This window comes from Nannospalax galili, unplaced genomic scaffold, assembly GCF_000622305.1.
Source record: "Nannospalax galili isolate Female #2095 unplaced genomic scaffold, S.galili_v1.0 scaffold28, whole genome shotgun sequence".
NCBI classification, from domain to species: Eukaryota; Metazoa; Chordata; class Mammalia; order Rodentia; family Spalacidae; genus Nannospalax; species Nannospalax galili.
Genome location: NW_008359594.1, coordinates 1,795,492 through 1,812,645, shown reverse-complemented (window position 1 = coordinate 1,812,645; position 17,154 = coordinate 1,795,492). Strand labels below are relative to the sequence as shown.

At 45.1% G+C, this 17,154-nt stretch overlaps 1 pseudogene; it reads left to right on the top strand.

Annotated features, from left to right (window-relative positions):
* Positions 1 to 13,570: 13,570 nt before the first annotated feature.
* Positions 13,571 to 17,154, top strand: part of LOC103726027 — a 7,183-nt pseudogene continuing 3,599 nt past the window's right edge.

Here is a 17,154-nt window from a genome sequence, read left to right as displayed (position 1 = left end):
CAATATATGAACTTGCACACTTGCACTGAGGAACATCTTAGGACACTCACTTTACATAATAGGCCTTAATACAAATGACATGTATGAACTCCAGTTTTGGGGGAAGAGGCTATGGGAGGGTGCCAAAGGGGAAGGGGGTAAAGGGGTATAAAGATGATTTTATGTATGAAATACATAAAAATTCAATAAAAATTTTCAAAAAAGAATGTAAGCTGGTACAGCAACTTCAGCAGGCAATGGAATAGCTTATGCTAAGTTTCATCAAGGTCACTTCTAGCTATCCATCATTACTGTGCATAAGTACTAGAATATTGTTTATAATAAAATTTAGATTCAGCCTCAATACCTACCAAGGGGCATAGGTAAATAAAGTGAGAATTTTCATATAAAGGCATTCTTTTTTTTTTTTCTTTTTGAGACAGGGCCTCCTTGTAGTCCCAGCTGGACTGGAACTTATTATGTTGGCCTCGAACTCACAAAGATCCACCTGCCTCTGTGTCCCAAGTGCTAGGATTAAAGGCATGTGCTACCATGCCCAGCAAAGGTATTTTTTAAGATGTTAAAAGGTAGTACCTACCTTATCTGTAGATACTAACATAAAATACAAATAATTTGTTTTTTGTTTGTTTTTAATGCCTTTAAATTTTTGACAATTTCATGCATGCACATTATACTTATCCCTCTCCTACTCCCTCTGGAACCCTTTTTCCCAATTTGCTCCCTCCTCTTTTCACACCTCTCTGTGTTTTTTGTTTGTAACCCACTGAGTTTAATTAAGGGTGCTTGTATGTACACGAATGTGGGGCCATTAGCTGGATCTTGGGAAATGTACCAGTAGTTCTACCACTGAAAAAAAAATGACTCCCCCTCCCCTAGCAGCCATTACGAATAACAATTTTGTGTTGGGCTACATTCATAGTCACTCTTGGCCACCTCTGGCCCATGGACTTAGGTTGGACATGCCTGATAGATTATGCATTTGGGGCAGGAATGCTCTATAAATGATGCTGTGTTCTTTGTGGTGCATTGTATCAGGGGGCACCTGATTTTACTTAGTTCCCTTTCTGCTGGTAACTAACTGAGTGGTCTCTTTTTCTTTTTAAAGGGAGGGGTTGGTTAGCATTCTGCTTTGTTTTATTTTAGTTTTGAGTTTTTGTGAGTTTATTTTTAATTTTATGTGTATGAATGTTTTGCCTGCATGTATGTAAGTGCACCTGTGTGTGCTGTGCCCACAAAAGCCAGAAGAGAGTCAGATCTCCTGGAATTGGGGTTACAGAAGGTTGTTAGCTTCCATGTGAGTGCTAGGAAACAAACCAGTTCTCTGCAAGAGCAGCCAGTGCTCTAAACTGCTGAGCTAGCTCTCCAGCTCCTATTTTTATTTTTAATTATGTGTACGTGTGTGTCTGTGTGGGTATGTACATGTGTGAGTGCAGGTGCCTGTGAAGCTCAGAAAGTGGTACTGGAGTACCTGGAGTTGGAGTTATAGGTCATTGTGAACCACTCAATGTGGGTACTGAGAATTGAACTTGGGTCCTCTGAAAGAGCAGCAAATATTCTTCACCATCTTTCCAGTCATGAGTTCTTTGTTTTTATTTTTTTTTCTTGAGGAAAGATTTCACTCTGTAGCCCAAGCTGGCCTCACCTGCTCACTCATTCACTCACTATACAGCCCAAGCTAGCCTGGAACTTGCAGTCTTTGTGCCTTGACTTCCTTGGTGCTGGGATCACAGGTATGCACCACTTCACCTGACTTTTACAGGGTCATCCTTGACTTAAAACCAGAGCAGAGTTTTAAATCCGAGTTCCCAAGACTCTGGGGCTATGTTTTACCCTCTGCAGCCCTGGAGTACGACATGGTCTCGGGTTTAGTAGGGGTGAGATTGGATATTCTCTCAGCCTTTTGAAATATTCATATGACCTCAGTAGCTAAGCTCTTAGGTGTGCCATGTTCAGCCAAGATATAGTTATTTTACACTGAGAATGCCTGTTTGATTATTGATGGTTCCAAAATAAATATCATATCTCAAGAAAATAAAAAGCATAAGCAAAAGTTTCCTGCCACTCTGTGGTTCACCTTGGATGCCACTGCTGAATCTAATCTGGCTTGGGGTAAGATTAGAGCAATTGGTTGCCAGCTCTTGATATGTGAAATCAAAGAAAACTATTGTACAGTCAGAGCAGGTAACTGTGTGTTCTGCCTCTATCAAGAAGAATTCCAATTAAAGGGATTTTTCCTCCTCACTGATAACAGATGTCATGTTAAAATTTTTTAGAAAATAAGCCGGGCGTGGTGGCGCACACCTTTAATACCAGCACTCGGGAGGCAGAGGCAGGTGGATCTCTGAATTAGAGGCCAGCCTTATCTACATAGTGAGTTCCAGGACAGCTGGGGCTACAGGGAGACCCTGTCTCAAAAAGACCAAAAAAAAAAAAAAAAAGCAAAAGAAGGGGAGGGGAGAGCATGCCTTCAGTCCCATGCAGATCTCTGTGAGTGAGAGCCAGCTGGGGCCACAGGAAGACTGGGTCTCAAAGACAAAACAAAAGGGCTGTTGATGCGGCCTTCAACAAAATGAAGAGAACCTTTCTTGGAAATGTTCTATATTACTAAAACAGCAAAACCCCACCGAAAATAGAAGAGATCCCGATTCTCTAGACCCCTTTCCTTCTTTTTAAGAGAAAAACAAAAAAACAGAATTACCATGATTAAAATGACATTGGAACATAAGTCACAAAAATACTTTTATGAAAACAGTGAGCTGGGGCTATAGCTCAGTTGGTAGAGCATTTGCCTAGCATGCAGGAGGCCCTAGGCTCAATCCCTAGCATCTCATAATTCAGGCATGGTGGAGCACGCCTGCTAATTCTATGTCTGTGGGATAAGTACCTGCACACAGATCACAGATGCACATAAACACACACACACACACACACACACACACACACACACACACACAAATAAGTAAAAATGAATGTTAAGTGCCGGGTGTGGTGGCGCACGCCTTTAATCCCAGCGCTCGGGAGGCAGAGGCAGGCGAATCTCTGTAAATTCAAGGCCAGCCTGGTCTACATAGTGAGTTCTAAGACAGCTGGGGCTACAGGGAGACCCTGTCTCCAAAAGACCAAAAAAAAAAAAAAAAAAAAAGAAAAAAGAAAAGAGGAGTTGAGCCAGGCATAGTGACACAAGCCTTTGATCCCAGCAGGTATGGGACATAGTTTTTTATGTTGTAAAACTCTGTCTCAAAGAAAAACAAAAGAAGAAAAAGGAGGATGAGAGGGAGGGGGAGGAGGAGACAGCAGGTATGTAGATACATAGAAGGAACATAATCCTATGAAGAAACAGACTCTCCCACAGGGAGAAACCCTGAGTGTGACAGCGTAGATGGGTGATACATCTACAAGCAAGAACAAGCCTAGAAAAAAACCCTTCCTGCAGTCCTCACAAGGAGCCAGCTCTGCCTACACCTTGATCTTGGACTACTAGCCCCAGAACTGGGTGAGCTTCTCTTGCTTAAGCACCCACTTCATGGTGTAGAACCCCCAGGAAACTAATACAAATACCTTCTTGTAATATCCAGGATACAGCAGAGAATTAGTCAATGCAAACACAAGTAAAATCATCTAGGTTCAGGAATGGCATCATGTCGTCTGTGACTGTGTTATGTTCTTTTGTTTGTCCCTCTCATCAAAGATATTGTGGTATCCCGTCACATTGGAATTCCCAACTTTAGCTCCACCTCCTCTACCAATACCTTAGTTTAGGTTCCTATAAATTCTTCCTGATATTAGATTGAGCCATATTTAATTGATCACAGTTAGATGACTCAGTGTACTATGCAAGCCTGGTGATCTCAGTTTGACTCCCAGAACACATATAAGGGTGGAAGGAAAGAGGCAATTCCACAGAGTTTTCCTCTGACCTCCACACATGTACTGTGGCACCTACACTCGCACACATCATGCACACATGCTCATACACATAATAATAGTAATAATAATAATAATAAATTGATGATCTTTGACCATTGTGGCTAAAAATTGTGATTTTGATATGATTAAACTTACTAATCATTTCCTAACAATTCTCCATTTCATTCTTTCCTTCTTCACTCTCATTTCTCCAAATAATCTTTACAAAATTACAACCCCACCAGGATTATTCTTCCTGAAAACCAAATCTGATGTTTGCTTAACTACTTCAAAGTTTCTGCACGTTTTTCAAGAAGAAATCAGACTTCTAAGCTCAGTGTCCAAGGTCTTCTTGGGCTTCCAGACCCTCTTTATCCTTTTGATAGATAGACAGACAGGGTCTTGCATATCCCAAGCTGCCTCCAACCTGTTATATAGCTGAAGGTAACTTGAGTTTCTGATCTTCCTGCTTCCACCTCAAGAGTGCTGAGATTACAGACATGTGTCATGATGCCTGACTTTCCCAGCCTTACTGTCTTTTGAAAAAAAATTTTTTAAATATTATTTTATGTGTGAGTGTCTTATCTGCATTATGTAAGTGCACTCATGCATGCAATGCCCATGGAGGCCAGAGAGGGCATCAGATCCCCTGGAATTGGAGTTATGGATGTTTGTTAGCAACTATGTGTGTGCTGGGAACCAAACCAGGTCCTCTGCAAGGGCAGCCAGTATTATTAACCAGTAAACTATCTCTTTGGCCCTTAGTCTTACTGTCTTGACATAGGCCCCTTTCTTCCTTCCTTCTTTCCTTCCATCCTTCATTTCTTCCTTCCTTTTTTTGTTGTTGGCAAAGTCTTACTATGTATCCCAGGATGTCCTCAAACTCATAGCAATCCTCCTGCTTCACCCTTCTAAGTATTGGAATTATAGGCACATACCATCACACTCAGCTATAAGTCCCATTCTTACCTAGTAATGTAACAGAGTTTTAGAGCCAGGCCCTTGCTCTAGGAGTTCCAAAAGACTGGGTTTGACCACCTACCCCAATATGCCAGTCAAAAAAAAGCCGGGCGTGGTAGCACACGCCTTTAATCCCAGCACTCGGGGAGGCAGAGGCAGGCAGATCTCTGTGAGTTCAAGGCCAGCCTGGTCTACATAGTGAGTTCCAGGCCAGCTGGGGCTACAGGGAGCTCCAGTCTCAAAAAGACGGAAAAAACAACCCCCCCCCCGCCCAAAAAGGCACACTTATGTCAAAGATTCTACAAGGCTGACTGAGACAAACTGTGACTATAGAAAGTTATAATGTTGTAGATCCAGAGCCAAACTGCTATTTTTAGTCCCCTTAATAGCTATCCATTACCCACTTCTATGTCTATCAGAGAAAACATTTGGAATATTCACAGCAGGCCACTAGCTTCCATCAACCCGAAAGCTAAAGTTGTTGTCAGATTATATTGAAAGCCTCCTTCCTCTGTGGTAACCCACCTGCCTGATATACCCATCAATTTGATTCATGACTCTTTTGTTCTCTAAAAAGTTCCTAAAATCACTTCCATGTTGGAACATTTGATTCAGGATACCCTGAATCACACATGTTCCTGGGCCATGCTTGTTCATATTTGACTCAGAGCAAACTTTTTTCTGTTGTTTTTTTTGTGTGTGTGCGTATGTTTGTTTTGAAATAAGGTCTTCCTGTAGCCCCTGCTGGTTGGAACTGTCTGTGTAGACCAGGCTGGCTTCAATCTCACTGATATCCGCCTGCCTCTACCTCTCAAGTGCTGGGTTTAAAGGTGTGGGCCTCCACACCAGACAGAACAAACTATTTCTTATTCCTTTGTTTGTTTAGTCTTTTTGAGACAGGGTCTCTCGGTAGCCCCAGCTGGCCTGGCCTCTTAGAGATCTGCCTGTCTCTGCTGGGATTAAAGGCATAAGCCACCATACCTGGCTATTTTTTTATTCCTTTTTAGATGAAATCTGGGTTTTGTGTTGACACACAGTCATTGTGAAAATAGAGAAAGGGAATCTAATCATTGTGGCCACCTTAGGGAGGAAAGAAAAAGATTCAGTGATCCCCCAAGTCCATGTTTAGGGCACTGATACGAACTTTAGGTTTAAAAAGCAGAAGAACTGGGGCAGGGACCAGAGGAGTGGAGTAGTAAGGCTTCTTCAAAGCGTGGTCTCGTTATCTCAGTTCTGGTTCTCAATGGTATTTCCAAGTTGTTTTTCACGTTGTCATCTCTTGAGAGGAGCAGTCTGGTTCTTGTAAAATGATTGCTCCTGCTGCAGATGAGTCCTCTTTCAGGGTGGTCTATCTTAGGCTTGCCCATTCCATGGGTGGTAGTTTCAGCCCTTTGTGGTAAAGGTTTTTATCAGTCCTGTTGTTCCTGGACTCCAAGGTGAAGCAGTTTTAGGACAATGACCAGAGACCTTTAGGTGCCTTTTGGAGGTCTGGGTCAGGACAGTGTAAAAGCTGACAGTAATGTCCTGGCAGGAATGAAGATCATCTAAAGAGACACTTGTGCCCCTCCATTTTGGCTACCAGTTATTGAAACAATGAACCTCAAGAAATTGGAATTTCCGTAATAGTCTCATTCAGGGAGAAGGAAAAAGCTGAAGTCTAGAGCTAGCCAGATGAGGAAGTTGTCTATTGGAAAGAATCTTCACACAGTGTAACTTGTCAGAGCACCTTGCAGGAGAGACTGAAACTAAAACAAAGATGGGTCACTGATGAACAGAACCACACCTTGACCAGGGCTACTTAGTTATGCATACCCTCTATTTTGTTTTTGTTTTGGTTTTTTTGGTCTTTTTGAAACAGGGTCTCCCTGTAGCTCAGCTGTCCTGGAACTCACTAGGTAGACCAGGTAGGCCTCGAACTCACAGAGATCCGCCTGCCTCTGCCTCCTAAGTGCTGGGATCAAAGGCGTGCGCCATCATGCCCAGCTCTTACCCTCAATTTAAACCTAAACTTCAAGTCAGAATCTTAAAGATAGACTTGGGAGGTGTGATGGTTATTGATAATTGTCAGTTTGACAGAATCTGGAATTAGCTAGGAGAAAAGATTCTAAGCGGGGACACCTGTTAGCCTCTGAGCATGCTATGGGGATTATTTTGATTTAGTTAATTGAGGTGGGAAAACCCACCCACTTGGATGGCACCTGTAGGAAGCAAAAGACGTGGTCACAGGGACAGGTTTATTTCAGAATAAACCTGAGAAGGGCTTTCAACAGAGAAAGTATGGATAGAAGATACAGTTTATCACAGAATAAACTGGGATACTCTCAAGAGGAGAGAAGGACTAAATGGCCAAAGGGACCCATATATGACCTACTTTTTTTTTTTTTTTTTGGTCTTTTTGAGACAGGGTCTCCCTGTAGTCCCAGCTGTCCTGGAACTCACTATGTAGACCAGGCTGGCCTTGGACTCACAGAGATCTGCCTCCTGAGTGCTGGGATTAAAGGCATGAGCCACCATACCTGGCATTTTTTTGTTATTTAATTAATTAATTAATTTATTTATTTTTATGTGTGAGTGTGTTGCCTGCATGTATGTGAGTGCACGAGTGTCGTGAAATGCCATGGAGGTCGGAAGAGGGCTTTGGATTCCCCTGGAACTGGAGTTAAGGATGATTCATACCCGCCATGTGGGTGCTGGGAATCGAACCCAGGTCCTCTGCAAGAGCAGTCAGTGCTCTTACCCGCTGAGCCACCTCTCCAGCCCCATGACCTACATTTTGAGACGGATTTATATTATTTCTAGAGTCTCTAGAACAGACAGCTGTTCTTGACGTTCATTTTCCTGTTCAGGTGGTTAGCAAATCCATTTGGACTGACTCATGGGGGTGGAAGGACAACAATGACATGTCTTTGTTCCTTACTAGAAGGCCCCTGGCTAATCAGTAATCTTATGACCTTGTGGGCAGTTCAGAAAGTGGTGTCTCTATCTAGGGCCAGAGATACTGTTCTTTTTTTTTTTGGTCTTTTTGAGACGGTCTCCCTGTAGCCCCAGCTGTCCTGGAACTCACTATGTAGACCAGGCTGGCCTTGAATTCACAGGGATTCGCCTGCCTCTGCCTACAGAGTGCTGGGATTAAAGGCGTGTATCACCACGCCCGGCCCAGATACTGTTCCTTTGACCAGTAGAGTCCTACAGTTTCAGTTCCTGTTATAAACTGCTGATATTGAGGGAGGGTTCCATCCCCAAGAACTTTCAATCTGCTAATACCAAAATAGCTACCTAACAATTTCCCTTCAATTACCAAGGGCCTGTAGTCACTTCCTAGGCATGCCCAACCTGTAATATACCGAATGATAAGGAGAAGTTATATTCTCATAACCAAACTATATTCTTCTATAATGTTCTTCTAAGCTTAGGCCTTTTGAAGTTTCCTCTGGTTTTACTTACTAGGTAGATATCTAGAAAATGGAACCCTGTTGTGATGGATACTTTTAGTGTCAACTTGACACACCTGGGTTGAGGGAGCCTCAATTGAGGAATTTCCTCTATTGGACTGGCCTGTGGCCATGTCTGGGGGCATCTTCTTGATTGTTGAGTGATGTGGGAGGGCCCAGCCCACTGTGGGTGGTGCCACCCCTGCGCAGGTGGACCTGTGTTGCATAAGAAAGCAGGCTGAGCAGGGGCCAGGGGAGCAAGCCAGTAAGCAGCATTCCTCCATGGCCTGTGTGCTAGCTCCTGCCTCCAGGTTCCTGTCCTGAGTTCCTACCTTGGGCTCCCGGATGAACTGTGACCCAAGAGATGTAAGCTAAATAAACCCTTTCCTCCCCAAGTTGGTATTGTTCAAAGTGTTTTGTCACAGCAGTGAAGAAACAAAGACACCTGTGATGTTTTACTTCTCTGTGAAGTTTTATCTTGAAGCTCTGTGATGCTTTTTACTCATCTAACTACTAACAAAGTGGTAAAACTAAGAAAATGAAAAGTTCACAAAATGGTTTAATGAGGCACCTGGTCCAATTAATCCAAGAAAAATGTAGATCAAATATGTCAGTTATCTAAACTTCTGCCAGTGATATCTGTTTTTGTTAACTGCCATGACCATTTGACTGATTCCTAGCCCAATTAGCCTTGCCTAGTTATAGATCAAAAGGCAACAGATGTCCTGACCCATGCCTGGGATATCTACTCTGAAAACTATAATGACCAGGTGAACTCAGGAAGGAATTTTCTTTGAGATAACATGGCAATCAAAATGAAGAAGCTTAGGGTCCAGGTGGCAACCATTAACTGACATATAACCTGGCTTGTATGTTGCTCTGGGTCCAGAAAAATCTTAAAAGCTTTGGTTGCTAATTTTGGGACAACATGCATGTGAAAAGAATAAAGGAGCTTTCTGACTCTCTCATGGGTGAATGAGTGATCTCTGAGCTGTTCAAAGAATTTCTCTGTAACACTAATAAGAATTAGGTGTTGATGTAGATGAAATGGGATGTGGAAGAATTTAGGGTCTCCATTCCTGCCACCTCTCAAGCCTCAGATGACCCTCAAGAAAACCCAAACAGATGGAGCTAGACTGCCTCCAACCCAATTGAGGGTAGATCCACTGTAAACACAGTGAGGTTAGATAAAAATTAGCTGGTGTGGTGGCACACACCTTTAATGCCAGCATTTAGGAGGCAGAGGCAGGCAGATCTCTGTGAGATTGAGGCCAGCCTGGTCTTTGTAGCCAATTCAGGCCAGCTGGGGCTACAGAGAGACCCTGTCTCAAAAAAGCAAAGGAAATTACAAAAAGGAGATAAAATTAAGACTGAAGTTAAGTATACAAAGTCCAATGACTAATAGGGTCATTACTAAGATTATAACACGGGATAGCATGGTTCCATCATATTAATTCAATCCAGAGATTATAGTCGGTGTGATGGCTCAAACCTGCAACCCCAGCACTAGAGAGACCATGGCGGGAAGACTGCCAGGAGTTTAAGGCCAGGAGTTTAAGTGAGTTCTAGGCTAGTCTGGGTTACCGTGTATAAGACTTTTTTTTTAAGGGCTACAGATAATCTGTAAATGCTTGCTATGTAAGTATGAAGACCTATGTTGAATGCCCGGAACCACATTTTGAAAAAGAAACCAGGAGGCTGGAGAGTTGACTCAGCGGTTAAAAGCACTGACTGCTCTTGCAGAGGATCTGGGTTTGAGTCCCAGCATCTATATGATGGCTAACAACCATCTGTAACTCCAGTTCCAAGTGATCCAATGCCCTCTTCTAACCTCCTTGGGCACTGTACAACATAAATGCAGGCAATAAATAAATACACATAAATAAAAAAATTTAAAAAATATTTTAAAAAAGAAACCAGGAATGCCAATATGCTTATATGACAATATACTTATAATCCCAGTGCTGGGGAAGAGGGAGGCTGATGCTTGAGGCTTACTGGCTACTAACCAGTTTAGCCAAATCTGTAAGTTCTAGGCCAGTGGGAAACTCTGTCTCAAAAAAATAAAACAAGCCGGGCATGGTGGCACATCCCTTTAATCCCAACACTCAGGAGGCAGAGGCAGGCAGATCTCTGAGTTCAAGGCCAGCCTGGTCTACACAGAGTGTTCCAGGCCAGCTGGGGACTACAGGAAGACCCTGTCTCAAAATAAATAAAATAAAATAAAGGCTGGCTGAGTCCTGAGGAACAATACCCAAGCTCTGGACTCTACATGTAAAGCAGATGAGGCATTAGCAGAATTATCAGGAATATACACACATACACACATTCAACCATCATAATAGAAAGGGGCATTCAAGGCTGGGCGTGGTGGCAGACACCTTTAATCCCAGCACTTGGGAGGCAGAGGCAGGCGGATCTCTGAGTTCAAGGCCAGCCTGGTCTACATAGTGAGTTCCAGGACAACTGGAGCTACAGGGAGACCCTGTCTCAAAAAGACCAAAAAAAACCCCAAAAAACAAAAAAAAAACACATCAGAGGTCTTAGGCCAAGGGCCAACTAAGGGCCTATACAGATCCTAAGAAAGGCTACTGGTAACATTGCTGTCTAGTTAAGATGAATCTCCTGGCAAAACTTTCAATGGGCATTAGGCTCTGATTATCACAGTTCACCTTTCCAGAGGACTGAGGTCTCCAAGAAGAGTAAAGATAATATCTAATTCCTAGACATTTAACTACAGACTGAGTGATCTGGGAAATGAAAGACCATTATTGCTTTGACGGAATCTCTAGAAGCCAAATTGAGGAATAATTGTAATGGTCAGCATCAGGGTGTTATTACAGGGTGATTGGCAGGGAGTCAAAAGCCCGTAATGGAAGAGTTTATTTATTCATTTTGCTCATGTTTGTGAGTATTGTATGCATGTGTGTGTTTGTATGTATGAGGGCACATGGATGTGTACAGGTATGTGTGCTTGCATACAGAGGCCCTAAATTGATGGTGGATGTCTCCCTTGATTATTCTTCACCTTATTTTTTGAGGCAGGGTCTCTTGCTGGACCGGAGGTCACCAATTCCACCTAGTCTAGCTATCCAGCTTGCCCCTGGGATCTCATGTCTTTACTTTCTGAGTACTGAGATAACAGGTGGCCACCAGGCCTGCCTGGCTTTTCTGTGAGTTCTGGGCATCTGAACTCCAGTCTGTATGGTTGTGTGGTAAGCACTTTATCTACTTTATCTCCCAGGCCCCACTCTTACCCCAATGAAGGAAATTACAGATATGGGTTGAAGTCCCACTCAGGGCTCAGGCTGAAGAGAATAATATTGTCTACAGTTAGGTCCTTTTTTTAGGGGGGTTGGGGGGATTGAGACAAGGTTTCCCTGTAGCCCCATCTGGCCTGGAACTCACTATGTAGACCAAGCTCCCTAGAGATCTACCTGCCTCTGCCTCTAGAGTGCTGGGATTTAAGGCCCAGGCCTCATCAAAGGAATTCAAATGAGCTCCTCAGAGGGTGGATAGGTTGGGCTTATTATAAAGCAAAGTGGAGTAAGCTTATAACTGATACATACTTAGGGAGACTTTGCACAATTTCTAAAGTCTCTGAAACAGACAACTTTTTTAAAAAAAAAACCTTTATTTTTTTTATTTTATGTGTATGCATGTATATGAGTGCACCTGTGTCATGCAATGCCTGTGGGAGCCAGAAGAGAATTTTGGAACTGAAGTTATAGATGTTGTTAGCCACCACTCAGTGCTGGGACCTGAACCAGGACCCTTTGCAAGAGCAGCCAGTGCTCTTAACCATTGAGCCATCTCTCCAGCCCCACAGACAGCTTTTTGAGGAGCATTTTCCTGTTCAGGTAATTGACAGACCCATTTTTGTTGACTCTTAAGGGCCAGAACTGATTTAAATCCCCTTTCCTCTCTTTTTTCCCCCCTGAGACAGGTTTTCATTGTGTGACCCTGACTGGCCTGGAACATACTATGTAGACCAGGCTGGCCTCTGTCTCTACTAGAGTGCTGTGATTAAAGGTGTGAACCACCACACCCAACCAAATCCTTTTCTTCTGGCCAGTAATCAAAGTCTGGAAGTTACAGTTTCTCATTGTATAAGATGCTGATAATAAGGGAGGGACCGTCCCCCATGACCTTTAGTCCTACTAATGCCTAATTAACTACCCAACAATTAGACTCTTTTATTTGTTCCTCTTCAAAAAGTGGCCAATTTGAATAAATCTTTTGAAATCATCTAGGCAGGAATGAAGATATTCTAAATAGACACTGGAGCCCCTCCCTTTGGTTATTGGACTGTTAAAACAATGGGCCCAAGAAACTGGAATTTCCCCAGGAATCTCATGCTGAGAAAAGGGAAAGGCTGAAGGCTGATGTCAGTTTTTCCTGTCTCCGGAAAAGACATTTCACACAGTTCTGACGGCTTGTTCCTCTACCTCACCAGAGAGACTAGGCAATGATAATGGGAGGGATGGTCCATACTTTAACTAGTACTGCTTAGTGCTGTAAAGCCAAAACCTCACTGCAGGACCCAGAAGATGAACTTCGGAAGGTCACTGGGCCTTTCTGTTCCTCTTCCCAATGTAGTCACATTGAATAAATTTATTTTTTTTCTGCGTCCACTATCAATTTGCTAGTAATTGACTTATTAAGGGTGATGATGGGGCTTACCTTGTTAGGGCTGCCAGGGGCCAGGCTCTGATCCTATCAACTCAGCAACAATTTCTTTGCTTTTCACTATTATTTGTCTCTTAATTGACATACTGGAATGGGTGGATAAGCCTAGTTTGTTGGAGCTACCACAGCTCAGGCTTTTACCTAAAAACTCCATTTATACTTTTAGGTGCCTTGTGGTCCCAAGTGAAGGTTAATACTTTTCTATTTTCTACTTTTTAAATTTAATTTATTATTTTAATTTTATGTGTATATGTATATTGCCTACATGTATGTGAGTGCACCCGTGTAGTGCAATGCCCTGGAGATCAGAAGAGGGCTTCAGATTCCCCTGGAACTGGAGTTAAGGACGATTCATAGCCATCATGTGGGTGCTGGGAATTGACTGCAAGAGCAGTCAGTGCTCCTAACTGCTGAGCCATCTCTCCAGCCTGGAGGTTAATACTTTTTAACAAAAGCAGTTTCTGGACCGTGGGGGGAGGGGAGAGGGTTGAGTAGGGGAATTCCCGACTGGAGGCTGGAGCCCTGCTGGTGCAATGTAGAGACCCTCGAGAGGTCTGAGAGTCACTGGAGCTACCACGAACACCATGGGGCCCTGGGGGGAGTCAGAGCTCCTGGTGTGGCGTCCAGAGGCAGTAGCTTCAGAGCCCTCAATGCCAGTGGGACTGGAGGTGAAGCTGGGGGCCTTGGTGCTGCTCCTGGTGCTCACCCTCCTCTGCAGCCTGGTGCCTGTCTGTGTGCTGCGATGGCCAGGCACTAAACATGAAGCCTCAGCTTCCAGCCAGAAAGTCCTAAGCCTCATAAGCTGCTTTACAGGAGGAGTCTTTTTGATAACTTGTCTTCTGGACCTGACTGCCTGGCTGCCGTAGATGAGGCCTTGGCAGCCCTGCATGTGATGCTTCAGTTTCCCCTGCAAGAATTCATCCTGGCCATGGGTTTCTTCCTGGTCTTGGTGATGGAGCAGATCACACTGGCTTACAAGGGGCAGTCGGGGCCACCGCATCGGGAAGAGACGAGGGTTCTCCTGGTGAAAAACCTAGGCACCATGAGGCCACCTGATAGGAATGACTGACAAGAGGTCAAGCATTGAGAAACTAGCTTATCAGAAAAACAGGACGTAGTGGTCAAGCCATCTGCATCTGGCAATCCCCGGGGCTCAATACCAGGAAATCAGATCTGTACCATAAGTCACCCACCCAGAATTTAGCAACTTAACTTCCTCATGCTTTATACTCATTTGAATGGGCCAATAACCATGCTTCTGCTTCTGTACCCCGCTTCTGCTCTATAAAAGTGCCAAAACCCAGCATGGGGGCGCGCAAGTCCTCCGAGGAGACTTTGTGCCCACAGGTACCTGTGTACTAAATAAACCTCTTGCTGTTGCAACCCGAAGGCTGACTTGTCCTCAGTGGTTTCACTCTTACATTTGGAGGTCCCACCGAGATCTGTTGGACAAGAGGGGACCACCGGGGCAACTCGAGCCTTGCGGGGAGGTGAGTCAGCCGGCTAACTGTTGTCTGTGTTGTCTGTGTACTTGTTTGCTCGTGGTTCGCGCAGCGTCTGTGGGGCCCCGTCAGAACTTCTGGGCAGTGCAAGTGCTGGACTGACGAGTCCATGAGCTTTGCCTGCCGACCTGGGGGACGCTCCAGGATCAGTGAGACCCCCTCTGTAGTTTTTTGTGGGTCTAATCTGGGCAGGGGCACCTCCCTGCCATCGGTATCTGAAATTCTCCTCTTCGCGCTGCGTGTCTGTCTGTGTGTCAGTAGAGTCTGTTGTTCATTGTTGATCGTTGTTTGAACCAAAGCTTTGAAATGGGACAAGGATTAACTACCCCTTTGAGTTTGACTTTAGATCATTGGAAGGAGGTGAAAACTCGTGCCCACAACCAGTTTGTGGAGATCAAGAAGCATAGATGGATTACTTTTTGTTCCTCAGAATGGCCAACCTTTAACTTAGGTCGGCCCCACGATGGGACATTTGATTCTGATGTTATTTTACAGATCAAAGCAAAAATCTTCTCTCCTGGACCGATGGGACACCCGGACCAAGTGGCCTATATAGTCACTTGGGAAAATCTCTCCCTTGACCCACCACCGTGGGTGACTCCTTTTCTCAGTCCTTCACGAAGAATCCCCCTCCCCTCTGCCCCTAACCCGGACCCTTCGACCGTCTCCCTGTATCCTGTTGTGGTGAAACCAAAGCCTGTTTTACCCCCTGATGAGAGTGTTCCTGCTGATCTGCTGAGTGAGAATCCCCCTCCCTACCCCCCTCCTCCGCAGGCCGCTGCGGCTGTTCCAGACGACGCCCAAGCAGAGGGACCGGAGGTCGCTCCCTCCCCCATCGCGGGGCGACTCAGAGACAGGAGAGGACAAGGAGATTCCTCACACATCCTGCCCCTCCGACTCGCAGGAGGGGAAGGAAACCAGTTACAGTATTGGCCCTTCTCCGCTTCAGACCTGTATAACTGGAAAACTCATAACCCGTCCTTTTCCCAAGACCCGCAGGCCCTAACAGCCCTGATAGAATCTATCCTCCTTACCCACCAACCCACGTGGGACGATTGCCAACAGCTCCTGCAAGTCCTTCTAACTACGGAGGAAAAGCAGAGAGTCATTCTGGAAGCCCAAAAGCATGTCCCGGGGGCAGACGGGAGACCAACCCAACTGCCAAACGAGATCGAGGCTGCCTTTCCCCTCACCAGACCTGCTTGGGATTTCAACACGGCTGAAGGTAGGGAACACCTACGTCTTTATCGCCAGGTGCTTGTAGCGGGCCTCCAAGGGGCAGGGAGGCGCCCCACCAATTTGGCCAAGGTAAGATCAGTAATGCAAGGAACCGATGAGCCACCCACTGTGTTTTTAGAAAGACTTAAAGAGGCATATCGCAGGTACACTCCCTTCGACCCGGATAGCCCCGACCAAGAAGTGAGTGTTTCGATGTCTTTCATATGGCAATCAGCCCCTGATATCAGGAGTAAGCTCCAGAGAATAGAAAATTTGCAGGGGCAAGGTCTTAGAGACCTCTTGAGAGAGGCAGAGAGAATTTTTAACAAGAGAGAGACGCCAGAAGAAAGAGAAGAAAGACAGAAAAGAGAGGCAGAAGATAGAGAGGCAATGAGAGATCGAAAGCGAAATAAGGAATTAAGCAGAATCCTGGCCACAGTAGTAAGAAAGGAAGATGAGGGCAGAGTAGAAAAGAAGGGAGACAGAGGGCGTGTCCGACTAGAGAAAGACCAGTGTGCCTATTGCAAGGAAAAAGGACACTGGATAAAGGACTGTACCAAGAAAAAGAAAAAACAGAGGGAAGAAGAAGCTGAAATCCTTAACCTCGATTAGGGAGGTCGGGGCCAGGAACCCCCACCTGAGCCCAGGGTAACTCTTCGTGTGGGGGGAAAGTCAGTCACCTTCATGGTAGATACTGGGGCGCAACATTCTGTCCTCACCCAGACGACTGGCCCACTTAGCAAGAAAACAATACGGGTAGAAGGAGCCACTGGAGCCAAGCGCTACCACTGGACTACAAACAGGGAGGTTCAGCTGGCTTCAGGAACGGTGACTCATACCTTCCTGCATGTACCAGACTGCCCCTACCCCCTGCTAGGACGGGACCTTTTAACCAAGCTTGGAGCACACATCTATTTTGAAAATAAGGGAGCCAAGGTTACTGATTCTAAAGGAGCACCTATACAAGTGCTCACCCTTAAACTAGAAGATGAATATAGACTGCATCATGATCCCCATCCTGTCCAAACAGGCATAGATCAGTGGCTGGCCAAGTACCCAGACGCTTGGGCGGAGACAGGGGGAATGGGGCTGGCCATACATCAGCCACCCCTAATTATTGAACTAAAAGCCACCGCAACCCCGGTGGCTGTCAAGCAATATCCTATGACAGCCGAAGCCCGCCAAGGAATCAGGCCACACATTAAAAGACTGCTGGAACAAGGGATATTAATCCCATGCCGGTCAGCCTGGAACACTCCTCTGTTGCCTGTTAAGAAACCTGGGAGCGGGGATTACAGACCAGTGCAGGACCTGAGGGAAATCAACAAGCGGGTAGAAGATATCCACCCCACGGTCCCGAACCCTTATAACTTATTGAGCACCCTGTCTCCCAGCCACACCTGGTACTCTGTATTGGACCTAAAGGATGCCTTCTTCTGCCTAAAGCT